The sequence below is a fragment of the Podarcis filfolensis genome, assembly GCF_964270895.1.
Source record: "Podarcis filfolensis genome assembly, chromosome: 2".
NCBI lineage: Eukaryota > Metazoa > Chordata > Lepidosauria > Squamata > Lacertidae > Podarcis > Podarcis filfolensis.
In genome coordinates this window covers 22,713,222-22,731,225 of record NC_139605.1, presented here as the reverse complement: position 1 = coordinate 22,731,225, position 18,004 = coordinate 22,713,222, and the positions used below count along the sequence as shown (strand labels likewise).

Here is an 18,004-nt window from a genome sequence, read left to right as displayed (position 1 = left end):
TGTTGTGACTGTTAGTTAAAATTTAAAACCTCAAAATAATAATTATTTGTTTTCTCCTTCCTCAGAGGAATCTGTTAACATATTTTTAATACTCTATGCAAGAAACTCCATGCAAGAAACTACCCCTTTCCCAAAACTATTTGGCAAGAGACCAAACTATATTTCTAAAACAAGCACTTTAGTACCTATGCAAATTCAGTGCAGGAATAAAGGAATATTAATCCAGAAGAAAACAGGAGTAAGCTCTGCCTTTAAAATGCAAACATAAACTTCTATTTAGGCAATGAAGTATGTTGGCCATGTATTTCCCGGTGATTATACAATAAATACAATTTATTTGTGTGTAGCTTCGTTCCTATGAAATGTCATAAAACAGTTTGCACCGAGAGAAATGACAGTTTGCAGAGTTATGTGCAGTCACACGCAGAAAACAAAACAGCATGTTAAAAGCTTGCCACAATAAGGAGGAGAAACGTGTCAAGATGCTGGCTAGCAGAGATAGGGCCTATAACAAGACTTCATTTTGTCATGAACGGTGAAATGTATTGACAGGATTTAAAATGTGGTATCATTCATTCTCCAGAAAGTAATGGATTTTTATTTATTTCTCTGTGGAAACGTGGAGGGGAGAACGCATTGTAAAATGGCAAGATTGTACCAGCTAAAAAAATTCTCCAGAACAAAAACATTAAAAGATAGGAATTGCAACCAGTTATTCAGAAAAAGTATTTAACCTTGCTATTGATAATCACAAGCAAAGAGGGCTTGTCCCATTATCAGAAAATAATTATTAAAGGATAAGGTGGTTGTATCACTTTATGTGGTTGTATGAATTTATTTGGGGCATTTACCTTACTTCTGATGTTCTATTGGTGGGCAGGAGGAAGGAAGAAAGGCACCCCTCCCTCTGTGCTTGGTTCTGCTATGGCAGGGAGCCTAGTGCCAGACAAAGGATAAGCTTTCTTAGGGGGAATTGTGGGCAGATCCACACCATACATTGACAGCACACCCAATGGACACTTAAAGCACTTGACTTGCTTCATAAAATCCTGGGGACGGCGGTTTCCCCCTCACAGCGCTACAATTCCCAGCATCTTTAACAAACTGCAGTTCCCAGGGTTCTTTGGAAGGAGGTCACATGTTTTAAGTCTCAATTGGATAGGCTTTAAATGTAAGCTGTGGATTTGCCCTCCATACCTTCAAACAACACAAAGGAGTTTGACTGAGTTGAATGGGTGTGCTGTTGTTTAAGAGGTCCAAAATGTGGATTTGTTTTGGAAAGACTGGGAAGTATGTAAGACCTTGTAGCGTGGTTAGCAAGTGCTAGTAGGGTTTGTAATGTAAGACCTTGTAGAGTGGTTAGCACGTGCTAGAAGGGTTTGTAATGGAATTTTTGGAGACTCTCTCTCTCTCTCTCTGTGTGTGTGTAGGAGATCCAGACAAGACTGTCCATTGCCGTATGTTATAATTTTGCTATGATGATAGTAATTTGCCCAGTAAATTAGAGATAATAAGCTAATTAAAGGAATAGATGTGGGAAAAGTCAGCCAAATAATTTAACTGACAAGATAATGTTGTTTGTACCAAAGCCAAGAACATCAGTGCATATCGTCCAGTGGAAAACTGTCAGTTCTGGAAATTCTGTGTGTTTAAAAGTAATTGATGGGAAGCCTAATGAGCATACAGACTGCCTTTAGTATTACATTACATCAGAAAAAGTGTCTTGATAGAAAACATGCATCAAGAGAAGGAAAATGGGTGGTGGTGTGGGTGTGACATTTCTAACTGGGTACTAACGATATGGAACAGAAAGACCAGTTGTTTTACTTCGCATACATTGAGGCCATGCATGGAGCAAAAGGGACCAGCTGCACAAAACACAACTTCAGGTGATTTACATTAAAACATTAAAAGCTTCCCTAAACAGAGCTGCCTTCAGATGTCTTCTAAAAGTCTGGTAGTTGTTGTTTTCTTTGACATCTATCTGTAGCATAGACATTTTTAGCATAGGACAATGAGCAGCACCTATGCTTTAAAGTTCCCTGCCTATTGGCATCCGGCAGGTGACTTTTCAGTGCCTGCTAAGAACAGGTTTGTTTAAGTAAGCCTATTCAAACACATACAAGTTGACGTGTCTTCTTTTTAACTTACCTGTTGATTTTGAATTTTTTATATACCTAGTGGTTTTTTTTAAACTTAGTTTGATATTGACAATTTTAATGCTTTGTTGTTGTTTTTTGGTGTAAACAACTTAGAGGTTCTGTTTACAAACAGTATATGAAGTTGGTTCAATAAAATAAAACTCCCACCATCCTCAGCTAGCATGGCTTGTCTTCAGGGATGATGAAAGACACACTTCCAAATGTTGTTGGACTACCACATTGGCCACCCCTGGGGATCGCCTACCAAGGGATTTGGGTGTCAAGTTGCGAGACACGGTTTCTTTTTGTGCAACACCGAAACGATTAGAGGTGAAAGCGCACGTCTCTTTTATGAGGATTTTATATCTCAGCGGTTAACTTAGCTTTGGGCTAAAACATGGCATGCGTGTGATCTCAGCCTGGAGGTGCCTTTTCCAGCTCTTACTTTCTTCAAAACGATTCATCCTTTTCATTATTCTTCAGATACAAGAAAATAAATATTTTGTCACTCTCTGAAGCCTAGCAATTAATTAGACAGACTGGGTTTACTTTTATACAGAGTCTCCCCCCCTTTTTTTTTTACTGCTTTGGCGAAGGAAAAAGACCCTCATCTGGAGATAAATTGTAATGGCAGTTCTCTTGAGGCTTTAGGAGGAGAAAAATCGGCTATGGTCTTATTGTGAAAACCTGCCTACCGGGGGCCAAGACAAAAATTACAGTTGTCTTGTAGAGGCTGATTTCTCCATGCAGTGGGTCTTTATTATGGTGATCTGATGGATTCCCCATAACAATGTAGATCTTCTTTTTCTGTGCTGGTATGGAGAAAATCTCTGATTCTGTGAAGGGCGTTGCTGCGACCCCTTGTAAGTAGGGTTGGCTGTAACTCTAGCAAATAAATGCAGATGAATGTCAAATGTTGGGATAAGGCACTGATTTGGATAAACAGTGGATTTACTGTATTTTTCCGTGTATAAGACGAGGTTTCCCCCCAAAAAATAATGTCAAAAATTAGGGGGTGTCTTATACATGGATAGTGCCGAGGGAAGACCGGTGATTGGTTGTTGCTACAAAAATAGGGGGCATCTTATACATGGGGGGGGGGATCTTATAGATGGAAAAATATGGTAGTTAATTTCAGCTGGTGGCCTTGCATACAGAAGCTCTCAAGTTCAACCCACAAGTATAGCTGGATGCAGGGGTGCTATTTCCTGGGGGCCCAACCCTTTGGGGGGCTCCCTAGTCTTCAAAAAAATAATAATCAGGGCCAAGCACAGAGCTGAGTGCAGCATGGCTCCAGTGGCCGGCTCCTCCTCTTCCTGCCACAGAAGGGAAGGAGGGGGAAAGCTGCCCCCTGCTGGTGGTGTGGCAGGAGGAGGTGAAGGAGGTGCCGCCAGCCATTGAAGCATCACAAAGAAGCCATTTCTAGCAACTCCAGCATCCTGACCATAGCTGTCAACCTTCCCCTTTTTTTGCGGGTAATTCCCTTATTTCAGCACTATTTCCCACTGCTATCCCGGATTTTAGATTCCCGTAGACTGTCTCTGGGACAGGTGAGGCTGCCGTTCCCTTATTTTCAAATCCGAAAGTTGACAGCTATGCTGATGATCCCTTATTTTCGAGGCTGCTGATCCCTTAATTTTCAAATCTGAAAGTTGACAGCTATGATCCTGATGCAATGTTTACACCCCCCCCCAATCTTCCTCATAAGTTGGGGCCTCTGGCTAGGAAATACTCCTGCCTGAAACCTGAGTACTGAGCTAGGTGGACCAATGGTTTCACTCAGTCCAAGGCAGTTTCCTATGTTCCTAGTAAATGTTTAGAAGACCCCTTTCTTGGCTGGGAATCACTGTATTTCTATACCTTGTAAATTAGGTCCCACACATCGAATTGGTATTGCCTCTTTAAGGATGCACTTTTTTCCCTTGATTAAAAATTAATCACATTTTCTGACTTATTTTGAAGCCCTTGTGGGAAGATCAAATCTGTCGTCTGATCTCTTTCTTTTTAACTGATCTCTCTCTCTCTCTCTCTCTCTCTCTCTCTCTCTCTCTCTCTCTCCTTTTGCAAAGAGCCCAATTGTAAATGAGTGGGTAGTTTTAGGGAAAAGGCCTGCAACACTCTTGTATCTGTGTTATCTGCATTATATCCATTTCATTTTGCTCCCCAGTATCACAATGGAACTACTTCACTGTGTAATTTCCATGTAGCTCTTTTTTTGCAATTCTAATTCCTGCCTGCCTATTGTATTACAAAAGAATTGAAGAACTAGGATATTTGCACGAAGGACATTTTAAATTCTAATGTCAGGGGTCATTAATCATTTTTTTGTTGTTATACCTAAGCAGCACAATTCCTACACAGAAGGGAGAATATGGGAGAGGAATACATTTTGAAAATGCTGTTTGAGATTCATTTTTCACTTTCTTCAAGTTGCAAAAAAAATAAACCCAGAAAATTAAAAAGAATCCCAAGTCAAAATAATTTACATATATTATAATTTTGGCAGCTGTTATCCATAGTATCTGTCTCCAAGTGTTGATGTTGAAATTAACACTTTTTAAATTTGCTTGCCTTTCCTTTTTAAACTTGAGGTTTCTACAAACAAGGGTGTTTTTTTTTAAATAAAAAAACCGTGTGTTTTTATTAACACATAAGTCTCCAGGGGAATTGCTTTAAAGCATTTGAATATCTAAAACAAATTTGCAAAAGCTTGTTTTGCATTAGATAGCTATTTCCCCATCCTTTTCCAGATAGAAATGTGTTTGTTTTCCAGCTAAATTATATGTTAATTAATTAACGGATGAAAGAGCAACGTTAATTCAAAGTATTATTCATTGTATTTTTATTAGCGATAATATCGTTCCTCCCCCTCATTTTCGAATGGATTTCTCAATGATTGGTGCAGGTCACATTTTAGGAATTATCTCCTTGGATGTGTCATGGCCAAGTTCTGGTTGGCTTCAAAACAGCAGCTTTTGAGGCTGGCGAACACTGATTTGTTGACTATTGCAATCCAGTTCAAGTCATGCTGGTTTGGAAGACGTAAAGCCCCTTTATAGCCACACTAACTGGCAGGGTTTTCAGGCAAGAGATATTCACAGTCCCACCTAGAGATGCTGTGGATTTAACCTGGGATTCTTCTGCATGCAAAGCAGATGTTCTGTCGCTGTCAGAGCTGCCCAAGGTCCCAGCTCACAAAGGACCTCTGAATCTCCTCCCCCTGTACACCAGTTTAAGACCCTCGCCTTGCTCCACCTTTTCCGCTGCTCTTTCCTCCTCTGGGTCCGCCTGCCCGCCGGGGTCTCGCCCTTTCTAGACTCTTCTGACGCTGATTTCCCTGAGCCTTCTCCCTCCCTCCGGCGGGCTTTAGGAGCTGGTTCCCCATCCGGGTCTCCTGCTGTCCCCCACGCCTGCACATTTGAACTTGGCGCGTGCGCCCAGCCAGCAGCTTTCCTCCTGACCGTTTCACTGCTGCTGTCACTGCTTCCCCCTTCGGGGGGGGCTAGCTGCAACTGACCTCCCCTCCATTCCCCCACTCTCCGATGGAGGCGTGGTCAGCCCTGACTCATCTTCTCTCCCCGCTGGAGGAGACGCTGGTCCTGACACATGTGACTCTTCCCCCCCACTACGCTCTGGTGGGGAAACTGGTCCTGATCCCCCGCTGCTGCTTTAGGGGTCCCCGCTGGCTCCTTGTTTGTGGTGCGTCCCCCTTGGACCCCCCTTGCCCTGACCATCGGCGCCCCCTTCTGGGAATCTTCTGATTCGCTGGAGAAGCTCATGGAATCTCTCAGGTCACTGTCATACTCCCCTACGCTGCCTTCGGATTCCTCCCCCTCGCTCTCCATTTCCTCTCTCCCCTGTGCTCCTGCTCCCGAACCCCTGACAGTCGCTTACTAAGGAGTAGGAGCTGACTCTAGCAACCTCTCTTAACCAATGAAATCCTCTAGTGAAAGCAGCAGTTGGGCTGACAGTATACACAGCTGCAGTCTAACATTTGGCTTGGCTGTCAGCGGCTGACGCATACAGTCAGGGCCGCTGAGAGACAGCTATGGGGTGCAGATGTGTTGGGCCTCATAGCCCACAAGGGTTACGAAACTGTCAGCTTTCGTTTTTCTAAAAAGGCAAGTCTCCAGGCCTCCTAGAAAGGAAGTTACGGAGTAAAATAGGAGCGCCCCATCCCTCACCTCCACTGCAATATCTGTGAGATGAACCAGCCTGGCTGCTGCTACCTTTTGACGTTTGTAGCCAATGAGTGAAGTCAGAGCTGTGATGGATGAGTCAGTTGTTCAGACACTGGGCGTTCCTGGGGTTCTAAAAAGCCGCTGTTTCTCACTCCCCTGTGCTTTTTTGTGTGATCAGGTACTCCTTATAAGTTATTTTCTGCAGATTCTGCTTTTTAACTCTTTAAATACTGAACAGAGTACAAGCATCTGAACGTCATCGGTGTACAGTGGTACCTCAGGTTAAGTACTTAATTCGTTCCGGAGGTCCGTTCTTAACCTGAAACTGTTCTTAACCTGAGGTACCACTTTAGCTAATGGGGCCTCCCGCTGCTGCCGCACCGCCGGAGCATGATTTCTGTTCTCATCCTGAAGCAAAGTTCTTAACCTGAAGCACTATTTCTGGGTTAGCGGAGTCTGTAACCCGAAGCATATGTAACCTGAAGCGTATGTAACCCGACGTACCACTGTAAATCTTAAATCACCTTTGAAACCCCTCCATCTGAATTTTATCTCGGACTGAATGCAATATTTTTTTGTTGTTGGCATCTGCCTCACTCTCTCCCCCTCCCCCAAAGATTTTTTATTGAAGTTTTCACAATACAATAAAATAGTATCTAGAACAAATAGAATCAAAAAGACAATAAAGGCGGGGGGAGAAGAGCAAGAAAAGATAAAAGGGAAAAGGAAGAAGAAAAGGAACAGAGAGAAATGGAGTGTGTGTGCCTCCGAGGGTGAAGTCAAATAACTGCGTTAGCTGCACCAAAGTGACCTGTTTGGGGCACAAGCCTGGGCAGTGTGTGTGGGCATCCTAGGCTGCCCAGAAAGCAAGACCCTCCTCTCGTCCTCACTGATGTTGTCTAAAGGAAAGCAGAGCAATACATTTGGAATTAGCTTGGCTACAGGAGTTCCTGGAAGGAGGCATGCAAAGCACCATCCAACCATCTTAGGGACGCTACTCTGCTTTTGTGTAGAGTTTATTCCTTAATCTTTTCTCCCGAAGATATCCTGCAAGGCAATTGTCAGCCTAAGATCAGCTGGCGAAAAGCCTACAGTAATGCATCTCATTTAACAACTCACAAAACTTGAGTTTTTTGCATGGTTAAGGGCAGGCGCTAGGGCTGAGTGTGGCTCTCATGCCTTTAACTATAGTGGTACCTCGGAAGTCGAATGGAATCTGTTCCGGATGTCTGTTCAACTTCCAAAATGTTTGGAATCCAAAGCGCGGCTTCTGATTGGCTGCAGAAAGCTCCTGCAGCCAATCAGAAGCTGCAGAAGCCACGTTGGATGTTCGGGTTCCAAATAACGTTCGCAAACCACTTCTAGGTTTGTGGCGTTCGGGAGCCAAAACTAGTACCAAGGCGTTCGGGATCCAAGGTACGACTGTATAGTTATGAGGGAAGTTTTACCTGTTGGACATATGTCTGTTCCATATCTTATTATTTGTGTGTGGCCTCGGCTTCATTTTTAGCATGCCACCCACTTGCAAAAAAGGCACATATTTGCATGTGACAACGTATATGCTGATTTTATGCAAATTTTCAGCTTCTTTAGTGAGTGCAGCAGAGGACCCAATCTATATTCATTAAACTGGGAATATAAAAAAACCCAAACTTGTTGGCACCCCTGTTGATAGCACAACGTGTGATGTGACTTGTGTGGGCGTTTTCAAGCATTTCTGCGCATGAACATCTGGGTGACAAGATTTCTTTCTCAGGAGGTTTCTGGAGATAATGCTGTTTCGTAGCATTGCACACGCTCACTGTTTGCATGCACTGTGTGACCTGAGGCTTTATGTTATAGAGTCCCTCACAGCAGCTTTGTAACGGTGAAACACATTTAATAAATTTAAAATTAGGGTGGCACCTAGGAGCTGGAGCCTATAAAGTATCTGATTTGGCATTCGGCAGTTTATCCAAATGTAAACTGCCAAGGTCAGTCCAAGGGGGAAACATTCAGATAGTCAGGAAACGGCCTAAAACCACCATGAAGAATCTATGTCACTATTATGGTTCAAGCCATTAACAATTAATTCAATTCAGTCCTCATGTATACCTGCCATGTTCTTCGAAATTCTCAGAACATTTTTCTCCAGCACATGATCTGCGGCTGATTTTCCTCCATAAAGTGTGTTTGCCCACATTGAATGTTACATTACCAAGGGGCTGTAAGACTGTCTCATGTGGCTGTTTCAGAATGCTGAAACCACAAGGCATTTTTATGGGCCACCTCCCTTTACAGGGCTGTCTTCAGATGTCTTCTAAAGATTGTATAGTTAGATATTTCCTTGCCTTGAGGGTCGCATAACTCAATACCCTCCAACATTTCTTGGATAAAAATATGGGCATCCTACCATACCCCTCTTGAGGCTCCCATGGACTGCAAGAAGATCAAACCTATCCATTCTTAAGGAAATCAGCCCTGAGTGCTCACTGGAAGGACAGATCCTGAAGCTGAGGCTCCAATACTTTGGCCACCTCATGAGAAGAGAGGACTCCCTGGAAAAGACCCTGATGTTGGGAAAGATGGAGGGCACAAGGAGAAGGGGACAACAGAGGACGAGATGGTTGGACAGTGTTATTGAAGATACCAGCATGAGTTTGACCAAGCTGCGGGAGGCAGTGGAAGACAGGAGTTCCAAATAACGTTCGCAAACCACTTCCACTGCGGGAGGCAGTGGAAGACAGGAGTGCCTGGCGTGCTCTGGTCCATGGGGTCACGAAGAGTTGGACACGACTAAACGACTAAACAACAACAACAAACCATACCCCTCAACATGTCATCATTGAAAATAGGGACGTCCTAAGGAAAAGTGGGACATTTCGGGATCAAATCAGAAACTGGGAAGGCTTCTGTAAATCCCGGACTGTCCCTGGAAAATAGGGACACTCGAAGGGTCTGAGGGCATAACCTCAAATTTTGTCATTCAGCATTTGCATTCAACTCATAGGAAGGCCCCTCCTAGAATGCCTTTGTCTACTAGCTTGTTTAGCTTTTAATCTTTAATATCCATGTCGATCATGAAAGCCACGTTCTTGTTGTTAACATCACAACAACATAGGCCATGCTTTTCATTTATTTTCTGGACCACTTGTGATGATCTGGTTCATCTGATGAGCGTCACAACATCGCGGGATCACATTGTATGGGCTTAATTGCCATCTTCCGAGCAATGCAACACCTCCCCTCACAAACTAAAATGAAGGTTTTTGAATTTGTTTTTAAAGTTCTTTGAAAGAGAGGGGGAAATTGCACATTATTCCCATCTTTATAGATGGAAATGATTTGAATAGCTCTTATGCAAATGGCGCAAGCAGAATAACAATGTGTAAGGCATTAATTGAACTTAGCTATGCTTGCACATTCTTGCTTTGATTGTTCTTCAGAACACATAATTTAGTGAAATGTATCAGTTGCTTTGGTTACAAATGGAAACGTCCACAGAGAAGCAAGTGGAAAGTGTGGTTTGTCATCCCCCCCCCCTTTCTACCATTCATGTTCCTTCAACAATGGTATGTATACATTATCACCATGTGGAAATCCTATATGCACAGGTAAATGGGGAGAGTGGAGGAAGTTTATTTTAATGGACATCAGAGTTCTTTCTACAGTTCCTGAATGTGCTAGTAGTGAGTTTTGTCGATTAGTCTAACAATGGGAGTTAATGGTGGCTCTGAAATCTTGGCATTGGTCAGGAAGGTGAACATAGGGGTTTGTGCCTCCAAGCCCATTATGATTTGGTCCTAGACCCTTTTGAGATTTGGGCTCAATTTGCAATGGACTTGACCCCCTATTTGCCTTCTTTTCCTTCATCTGGAAGGGGTAGAACAGGCTCAAAGCAAAGCCCTCTGTTAGGGGCTACCTAATGGCAAGTCTTCTCCACTGTGGCCACCAGGTAAGAGAAGGGATAGAAGGATTGTGTCTGGGGTGGAGAGATGGAGGCTCCACCCTGTCCCTTGGTGATATCACTGGGACTGTGACAGGGCTTTGGCTTGGAATGAGACTGAGCTTTAAACACATTGTTTGAACCTGACTTGAATTGGATCCGAAGTAATTTCTTTTTGGGGTGGTCACTCTCTGAACTGAGCAGCTAAGGTGTATGAGGCTTTCCCATCACGAACAGGATTTATTGCATATTGCTTAATTCAGCATATGCAGAGATATGTGAAAGTATAACAGTAATGTCAATGAAGGGGGGAATAAGCAATTAATTTCCTTCCAAGGCACATAAGTATTAGACTAGAGATAATAATATTACTTTGTATAGCAGAATTTCAGAGTTAATTTAGTTATAAAGCATAGGCCTTTATTTCTAATATTCTTCATATGTGATAGGTGAGATGATTAAATTGCAGATTCTGATGTAAATTAGCTTTGACACATGCAAGTTATCAGCCTGAAGTCAAAGCACACAGCAAACCTCTTTGAGAAGACCTCTATAGTTTGAAGTATTATCTACATCTACCTATCTTCATATGCCTTTATGAAGCATTAATTCTTCTGTGGTGGCTATTGCGTGTTATATCAGGATGCCAAAGCAAAATGTTTGAAATGAGATAAGGACCACTGGAACCCAAATGGAAGGTTGTTGTGTTCTTTAGTCTTTGGAATTCGAATATTCCTGATGTAAGGGACTCTCTTCAAAAATGGGCATTTGGTAACCCAAGTTTCATACGTTTTTGACAGTGAGCAACACACAGGAAAAAAGTGGTTGTTGCTGACTTAAACTAGGGCAAGGATAACGATTATGCCAGTGTATCCATAACCTTTTTACTTTTATTCTCAAACCACAAAACCAAAACCATAAGCCTCTTTTTATTGCTATACTGCTGTTTTTGTCTCTTGGATGTCTAGCCTGTTATATCTCATACCAATACCCTTAAGGTACTAATAAATCAGCTAGTTCTATCCAGATTTAGAATCAAGCCGTGGCTTAGCATGACATCAGTAGGACAGGAGGAGGGGCATTGTGGCTACAGTTTTGGTTTGCTCGTTCACGCTAAGCCATGGTTTGGCTTAGCGTTACATGTGAAACAGGCTGCATAATATTTTCAAAATATTCTTAAATATAAATGTATTCATAGTCATTTGCCTAGCTATACCTGTTACAAGTTTATTTATTCATTACAGTTCTACCCTACCCTTATTCTGGGTGGTAGTGTCCCTCTCCCAGTTTTATCCTCAAAACAATCCTGTGAGGTACATTAGGCTGAAAGGCTTATCATCCAGTGAGATGTTTGAATGAAGACTTGACTGCAGCCATGTTGGCTCTCAGTATATGTCATTGTTTTTTGTTTTATTTACTTCATGGTCACTTGCCACTCAAAGGTCTCCAAGTAGCTTATATTAAAGAAAAGTATACACAAATACATTATAATATAGAGAAAAGGAGGCTCATAAGCTATGTTAATCTTCCATACAATATATGGATAAAGGCCCCCAAACAGTGATAAAAAATTGTTGGCAATACACAAACAATAAACAAAGCAATGCTCCCACCCACTAACTAGCAGGTAAATAAAAACTCAACTGCCTGCCCCAAAATCATTCACATCGACCCAAGAATTCCTCACCCTTAACCTCCCCACCCAGAAGCCTGGCATCAGGCTAGCTCCTGCTAATCAGCAGTGGGTGGGTCCAGGGTCATTCAGGGATAGTGTGGCATCTTCCCCTCACCTTTCTGGGGTAGCAGTAGCAAAGCAGGGAGACGGTGGCTGCTGGTGGGGATGCAGGAAGGGGGTGTTGACAAACTTTGAGCTCAGAATAATGTAGAACAGACAGTGGCAGAGGAACCCTCTCCGGCACCCGGGGCGGGACAAACCGCTTGGTGGTGCATGTGCGATATCCGTATGGACTGCACATGTGTGGCATCCCATACGGAGTGCACATGTGCGGCAGCCCATATGGTTGTCGTGTGAGAGGCAGCCCCTATGGACAGCACGTGAGAGTGCACTCGCGCGGCAACCGCTTGGGCTGCCGCACATGGGCATTCCGTACGGGTTGCCGCACATGCGCACTCTGTACGGGATGCCGCTCGCACGTGCTGTCCATACGGACATCCGTATGGGCTGCTGCTTGCATGGCGACCATACAGGCTCCCGTGCGAGTGGCATCCCGTACAGACTGCACATGTCTGTCTTCCTGTACAGACTACGCATGTGCAGTATCCCGTACAGAGTGTGCATGCGCGGCAGCCTGTACGGACGCCCGCATGGATGCCGCACGAGCGGTGCCTGTACTGGCTGCACGCGCCCTCAGCCACTCTACAGCTGAGGGGACGCAGGGGCCATCTTGTCAACCCCCCCAGAGTGGCACCCGGGGCGACCTGCCCCCTTCGCCCCCCACTTCATACACCCCTGAGAACAGATTTTTCTGGTATTAATCAGGCAGTTAAAAGGGACAGTCATCACATTGGAATAGAAGCAAGTGTGGTCTTCATTGTGTAGAACAGTTTTTCATAGTTGTTGTCGTTTAGTTGTTTAGTCGTGTCCGACTCTTCGTGACCCCATGGACCAGAGCATGCCAGGCACTCCTGTCTTCCACTGCCTCCTGCAGTTTGGTCAAACTCATGCTTTTTCATAGAACAGTAGTTTTTCATAGAACAGTATTCAAATACGTTTTTCTTCCTCCAGATTTCCAGTTTTCCCCTCAGGTTTCTATGGATTAAAACATGGACTAAGGCATTTAAAGTTTCCTTCTCTGTCCAATTTCATTAAATGGGGAATTGTTTACTGCTTGATCTCTGTCTGTCAGAGGCATAATATCTGGCGACTGTTAGTTCTGGGAGGGAGGGTACAATAAGATACTTATGTGAGCAGATCGTGTTAGTAAAGTGTTTGCCCAACAACCATATGCAACCAGAATGGGTTAATTTTGTGAAAGAAAAAGGTATGTGTGTGTGATCGTTTTCTGTGTGTGTCAAGAATGAAATTTATCTTTTTGGATAAAATGTGTTAACTTGCATTCCTGTAAAAGGTTTACTTCATTTGTCAGAATATATTTACTGTCTCAGGAGATGTATTAAATATTTTGAAATATGTTTGCCTTGGTTTCTCTTTGTCATATTTCTTTATATTTTCACTTCCTAAGCAAGGAAGGCAAGGAAGGAAGGGGAAATATGTTTTCAGTTTAATGTGATCAAAAGTAACTAAGCGTGCTATGTTTTCCACTTCATTCATCAGGGAGAAAGAAGTTAAAGCTGCAGTCCTGAAGATACTTTTCTTGCCGTGTGCCTCTGGGATTTAAGTGGGAGCTTTGCAGACCAGCTCCTGGGCTGCCTTGGCCAGAGCAGTGGGGAGAGGTTGGTAGCAATATTGCTGCAGCAAAACATTTCAATATTAAGAGGAAGGAGGAAGGGGTGGTAGCAGGGAGGAGGGGCTGCCAGTGCTGCTGCCTGTCTTATCTGAGCATGCAAAGAAGAAGAAGAAGAAGAGGAGGAGGAGGAGGAGTTTGGATTTCATATCCCGCTTTATCACTACCCGAAGGAGTCTCAAAGCGGCTAACAATCTCCTTTTCCCTTCCTCCCCCACAACAAGCACTCTGTGAGGTGAGTGAGTCTGAAAGACTTCAGAGAAGTGTGACTAGCACAAGGTCACCCAGCAGCTATATGTGGAGAAGCGGAGACGCGAACCGGTTCACCAGATTACGAGTCTGCCATTCTTAACCACTACACCACAGTGGCTCAAAGAGTGAGAAAAGTGAGGAGATGGAGCAGTATCCTCTGCATACCTTCTGCTCTGCCTCTCGGAGGCTGTACATTGGTCCCAGATTTGGAGGAAGACAGCAAGCGAGTGAGCAGCCATGATAGCAGTGGTGTGGAGCTAAGCCCACTCTGAAAGGGATCCCACTCAGGACTGTGGGACTCTCTGAAAGCTTGCATTGGCCCTCTGATCTTGAACACCTGGGACTCCCTAGGAAGTTTTCCCATTGAATGTAATGGAACTTACTTCTGAGCTGATGGCATTGAGGTACCATTCTGGCAGATGGCAAGGACTTACTTAGGCATCCTTCCTCGCATATGTGAGGAATTTCTAGTAGTCTCATCACAATGAGAGAGGTCTGGTGAGACTTGCCTTCGCATTACATGCTAGGTTTATTTATACCTTTAAAAATAAATAAATGCCTACGCTGCCTGTTTCTCCAAGGAGATTCAAGACTGCTAAGAAGACGGGGGGGGGGTAATCCCTACAAACAAAATGCAGTATAGATTCAAAATAATAAATGAACAATACCTCGCCTGCTTAGCCAATTCCAGCAACACAAAACGGAGCAACGTTCACCAGCCAAGGACTGTCCAGCCAGTAAATAGAAAAAACATAATTTGCAAAAAGTTAGGGTTCCAAAGTGGGAAACAACTCTCCAATCCAGGAAGGTCGGAGCTAGTGATGGGATTTGGACAGTGGCAGCATCAAAAGCCAGGACACAGGGGACCTAAGCAAGGATCAGTGGAATCAGGCACACCAGGGTGTGAGACCTCAAACAAGGCTTGGGGCAAATCAGACAGGAAATACAAGGCAAGGCATTGAACAGGCAAACAAGGCTGGGAAAAGAATAAGGCTAGAACAAAAGTCCCCAGAAGCATAATTCTATAGTGACAATAATGTACTATGTACACTTTTGATGCATTTCACAGCAGTACACCTTTTTCTTTTTTAATTTTTTGCACAATTTCAAGAACCAAATCAAATAAGCTGAAGTCTTACAACCTGGTCCTCTGAACCACAGTGTGAGCGCAACAGCTCCCAGGATTGGGTTCCAACTCTAGCTAGAACGGAATGCGACTATTTTGTTGAACCCAGGAACTATTGCTGGCATAACAGTAACTTGCCACGGCGGCCGGTCCTCCACACCTCTAATACTTACCACATGCTTGCGTGGCATTGGTGGAGTCCAAGAGAGAGGGCGGTGACAGTGGCAACCATAAGCAGACGTTTCACTTCTCAACACCTTTCAGAATTGTCCTTGGGCTCATTGGTTGGTGCTGCCCTTTGGCAGGAAGGCAAGTGGAGTGGAGTTGCATGGTTTTCTCCAGTTTCCTGCAGCACCATGTTTGCTGTTGAAAAGAAACCATGCAATTTCATGCCGCTGGTGCTGGGCATCCTTGGGAAGCCATATGTGCTCTAAGGCACCTCTGGTTCAGAAAAGATCAGGAAAGACCTCTGCCTAAGACCCTTCTGCCACTCACAGTTGATAATTCTCACCATCAGTCTGGCTCATTTCAAAGCAGTTTCCTATTTTCAGGTTTTATGCAGCATTGGCAGATGTCAAATAGGAAGGGGCAAGGTGTGAGCGGGGTATGCAAACCTGCCTCTGGTTCCTCCTTCATGCTGTTATATGCAATGCAACCTACTCGTCCCTCCTTGCATTGCACGGCCTACGCCAGAAAATTCTTATTCTTTACTTGAAGCTCATCTAACAACCTATTTATCAAGGGCTTTTCACTTGAAATTCTAAGCTGTTGGGAAGCCCTGTGAATAATTGATATCCCTTTATTACTCATTGTTAGCTCCCCTTGCATAAAGAAAAGCATTTATCTTTTATAGTTTACTCTCTTGTGTACCGAGATGGAGCTGGCTGTAGGCATGTAAAAATTAACAGCCACGGGGACTTCCATTTCTAAGTAGTTTGCTTCAAATAGGTGGATAGGTCTGAATTTTTAATTAACAAAACGTTATAATGGTTGTCACTCTTGACATACCTGGTGGGCCAAATCTCTTCTAAATAGACCAGAACGTTATAACCAAGGATTAGTCATCCTATATTGCCTTTAAAAGCAAAGCCCTCACTCTTCCCCCCTTCCCCCGAAATCCTATATCCTTTCACCGGGAAATTATCTGGTGAGGCATTCTCCTTTCTCTGCTTAAAGGGAAGATACTGTGAGCTTCCACAATGGGGACTGATGCATATTCAAGACTCACCTGCTATACAAGATTTGTTCAAGACTGAATGTAAAATAGGTCATTCTGAGCCTTCCATTTGTCAAGTAATTTAAATGACTAGAACAAACTGCACTTGCAAATCGTACCAATTTAACTGGTACCATATAAGGCAGATGCAGTTGTTCAGCCACAAAAGGGCCATGGAATCCACCTGGCTCTTCTTGCCGCCTCACAGCTCAATTCTGTACATATTTATTGGGAAACAAATCCCATTAGTTTCAACAGAACTAACTTCCTAGTAAATGCACAAAGGATCTCAGGTCCCCCCCCGGGGGGAGGCATGCAATATGGATCAATGAGTCAGATGTGGAAGGATCCTAGTTTTGGCTTGACTTGTACCCTCATGCTGAACCAGTCGGGTTTTGCAGAGGCCAGTCCAAAGCTGTGCTTGCCTTAACTGCAAGTAGAGGACGGACAGGAAATTATATCAGGGAACCAGGGCCTGTTGACACACACACTCCCCACAGTTCAGTTACTCTCACCATAGGATTATTCCAGGCATAGGCAAACTTGGCCCTCCAGATGTTTTGGGACTACAACCCCCATCATCCCTGACCACTGGTCCTGTTAGCTAGGGATGGTGGGAGTTGTAGTTCAAAAACATCTGGAGGGCCAAGTTTGCCTATGCCTGGATTATTCTTCATCTGCAGACCACTATGAGCCACATCAAAGTTGGGGTCAAAGTCGGTTCTCAGAAATGAACCAAGTAAGTCGGAGTATAATAGTGGGATAATGAAGAGCTGTGAATGACCAGTAACAACAGCAAATAGTTATAGCATATGCTCCTTGAGCAGCTTTTGCCCAATCACCACTTTTCACAACTACATGAGTAACACAGGTGAGAAGATGGCACTGTGGAGTTGTGTCATTGTTGACCACAGAGAGGATAACTGCCCCTTTCTTTGAGTCAGCAGCAGCAGCTTGTTCAAGTTCTGAGACTGTCTCTCTTTATGTCCCAGGCAAGGTGGCTGAGCCCAGGGTTTGATCATGTTTACTAGGAAGTGATACTTTTTGGAATAGCCAATCCATCCCAAGCTCTTCAGCTTCCAAATAATAGAGACATTTAAGCAGTCAATGACGGCCAATTTGAAAACAACCACCATTGGTCACTGGGCTCCCCAAATTGTCAATAGAACAGATGGTGTGGTTTGATGGCTGTTTTACTGGACACGCCAGTTGTGACATGCAAAACTCATCCTGGTCTGTAGAATGTCAGTGAGATAACAGAATTGTTTGAAGTCTCTCTTAAACTGGGTGAAACAACTCAATCCCACATGCATAATGATTTGATTGTCTAACATAGTTCATGCATAGTCCAGTGTTTATTGATCCTGAAAGCATTTTGCTTGCGGTGCATAATACCTCTGTTGTTCTTTGAAAGAACAAAGCACGGTTCTTTCAAAGTGCTTTGTCACACTGCACCCCTCCTTCTCCTTCATCTGATGGACTCATAAGTAGCTTTGTAATGGTTTCAGCAGCAGGGAAGTCTGTCTAATCAGGGAGAGGAAATGGAAGGAGATAAATGTTAATGTGAAACTGGAGGGGAAGGGAGGGGGTGGAATCTATTGCTTTGCTCCCTGGAATGCCTCCCCTTCTACTGTTCAAAATTTGTATATACAGAACGATAAGGAGAGTTTTGTCTTGGTTTAAGCAGGAACCGAATGTAATAAAAGCAGAGAGGGAAAAGTGATGATAGACATCTGCT

The 18,004-nt window shown here is 43.7% G+C and overlaps 1 protein-coding gene across 3 annotated transcripts in view; it reads left to right on the top strand.

The window, feature by feature from the left end:
* Nucleotides 1-18,004, top strand: part of FHIT (fragile histidine triad diadenosine triphosphatase) — a 1,042,494-nt gene that overhangs the window by 287,941 nt on the left and 736,549 nt on the right. The gene's annotated exons all lie outside the window — the stretch shown is intronic.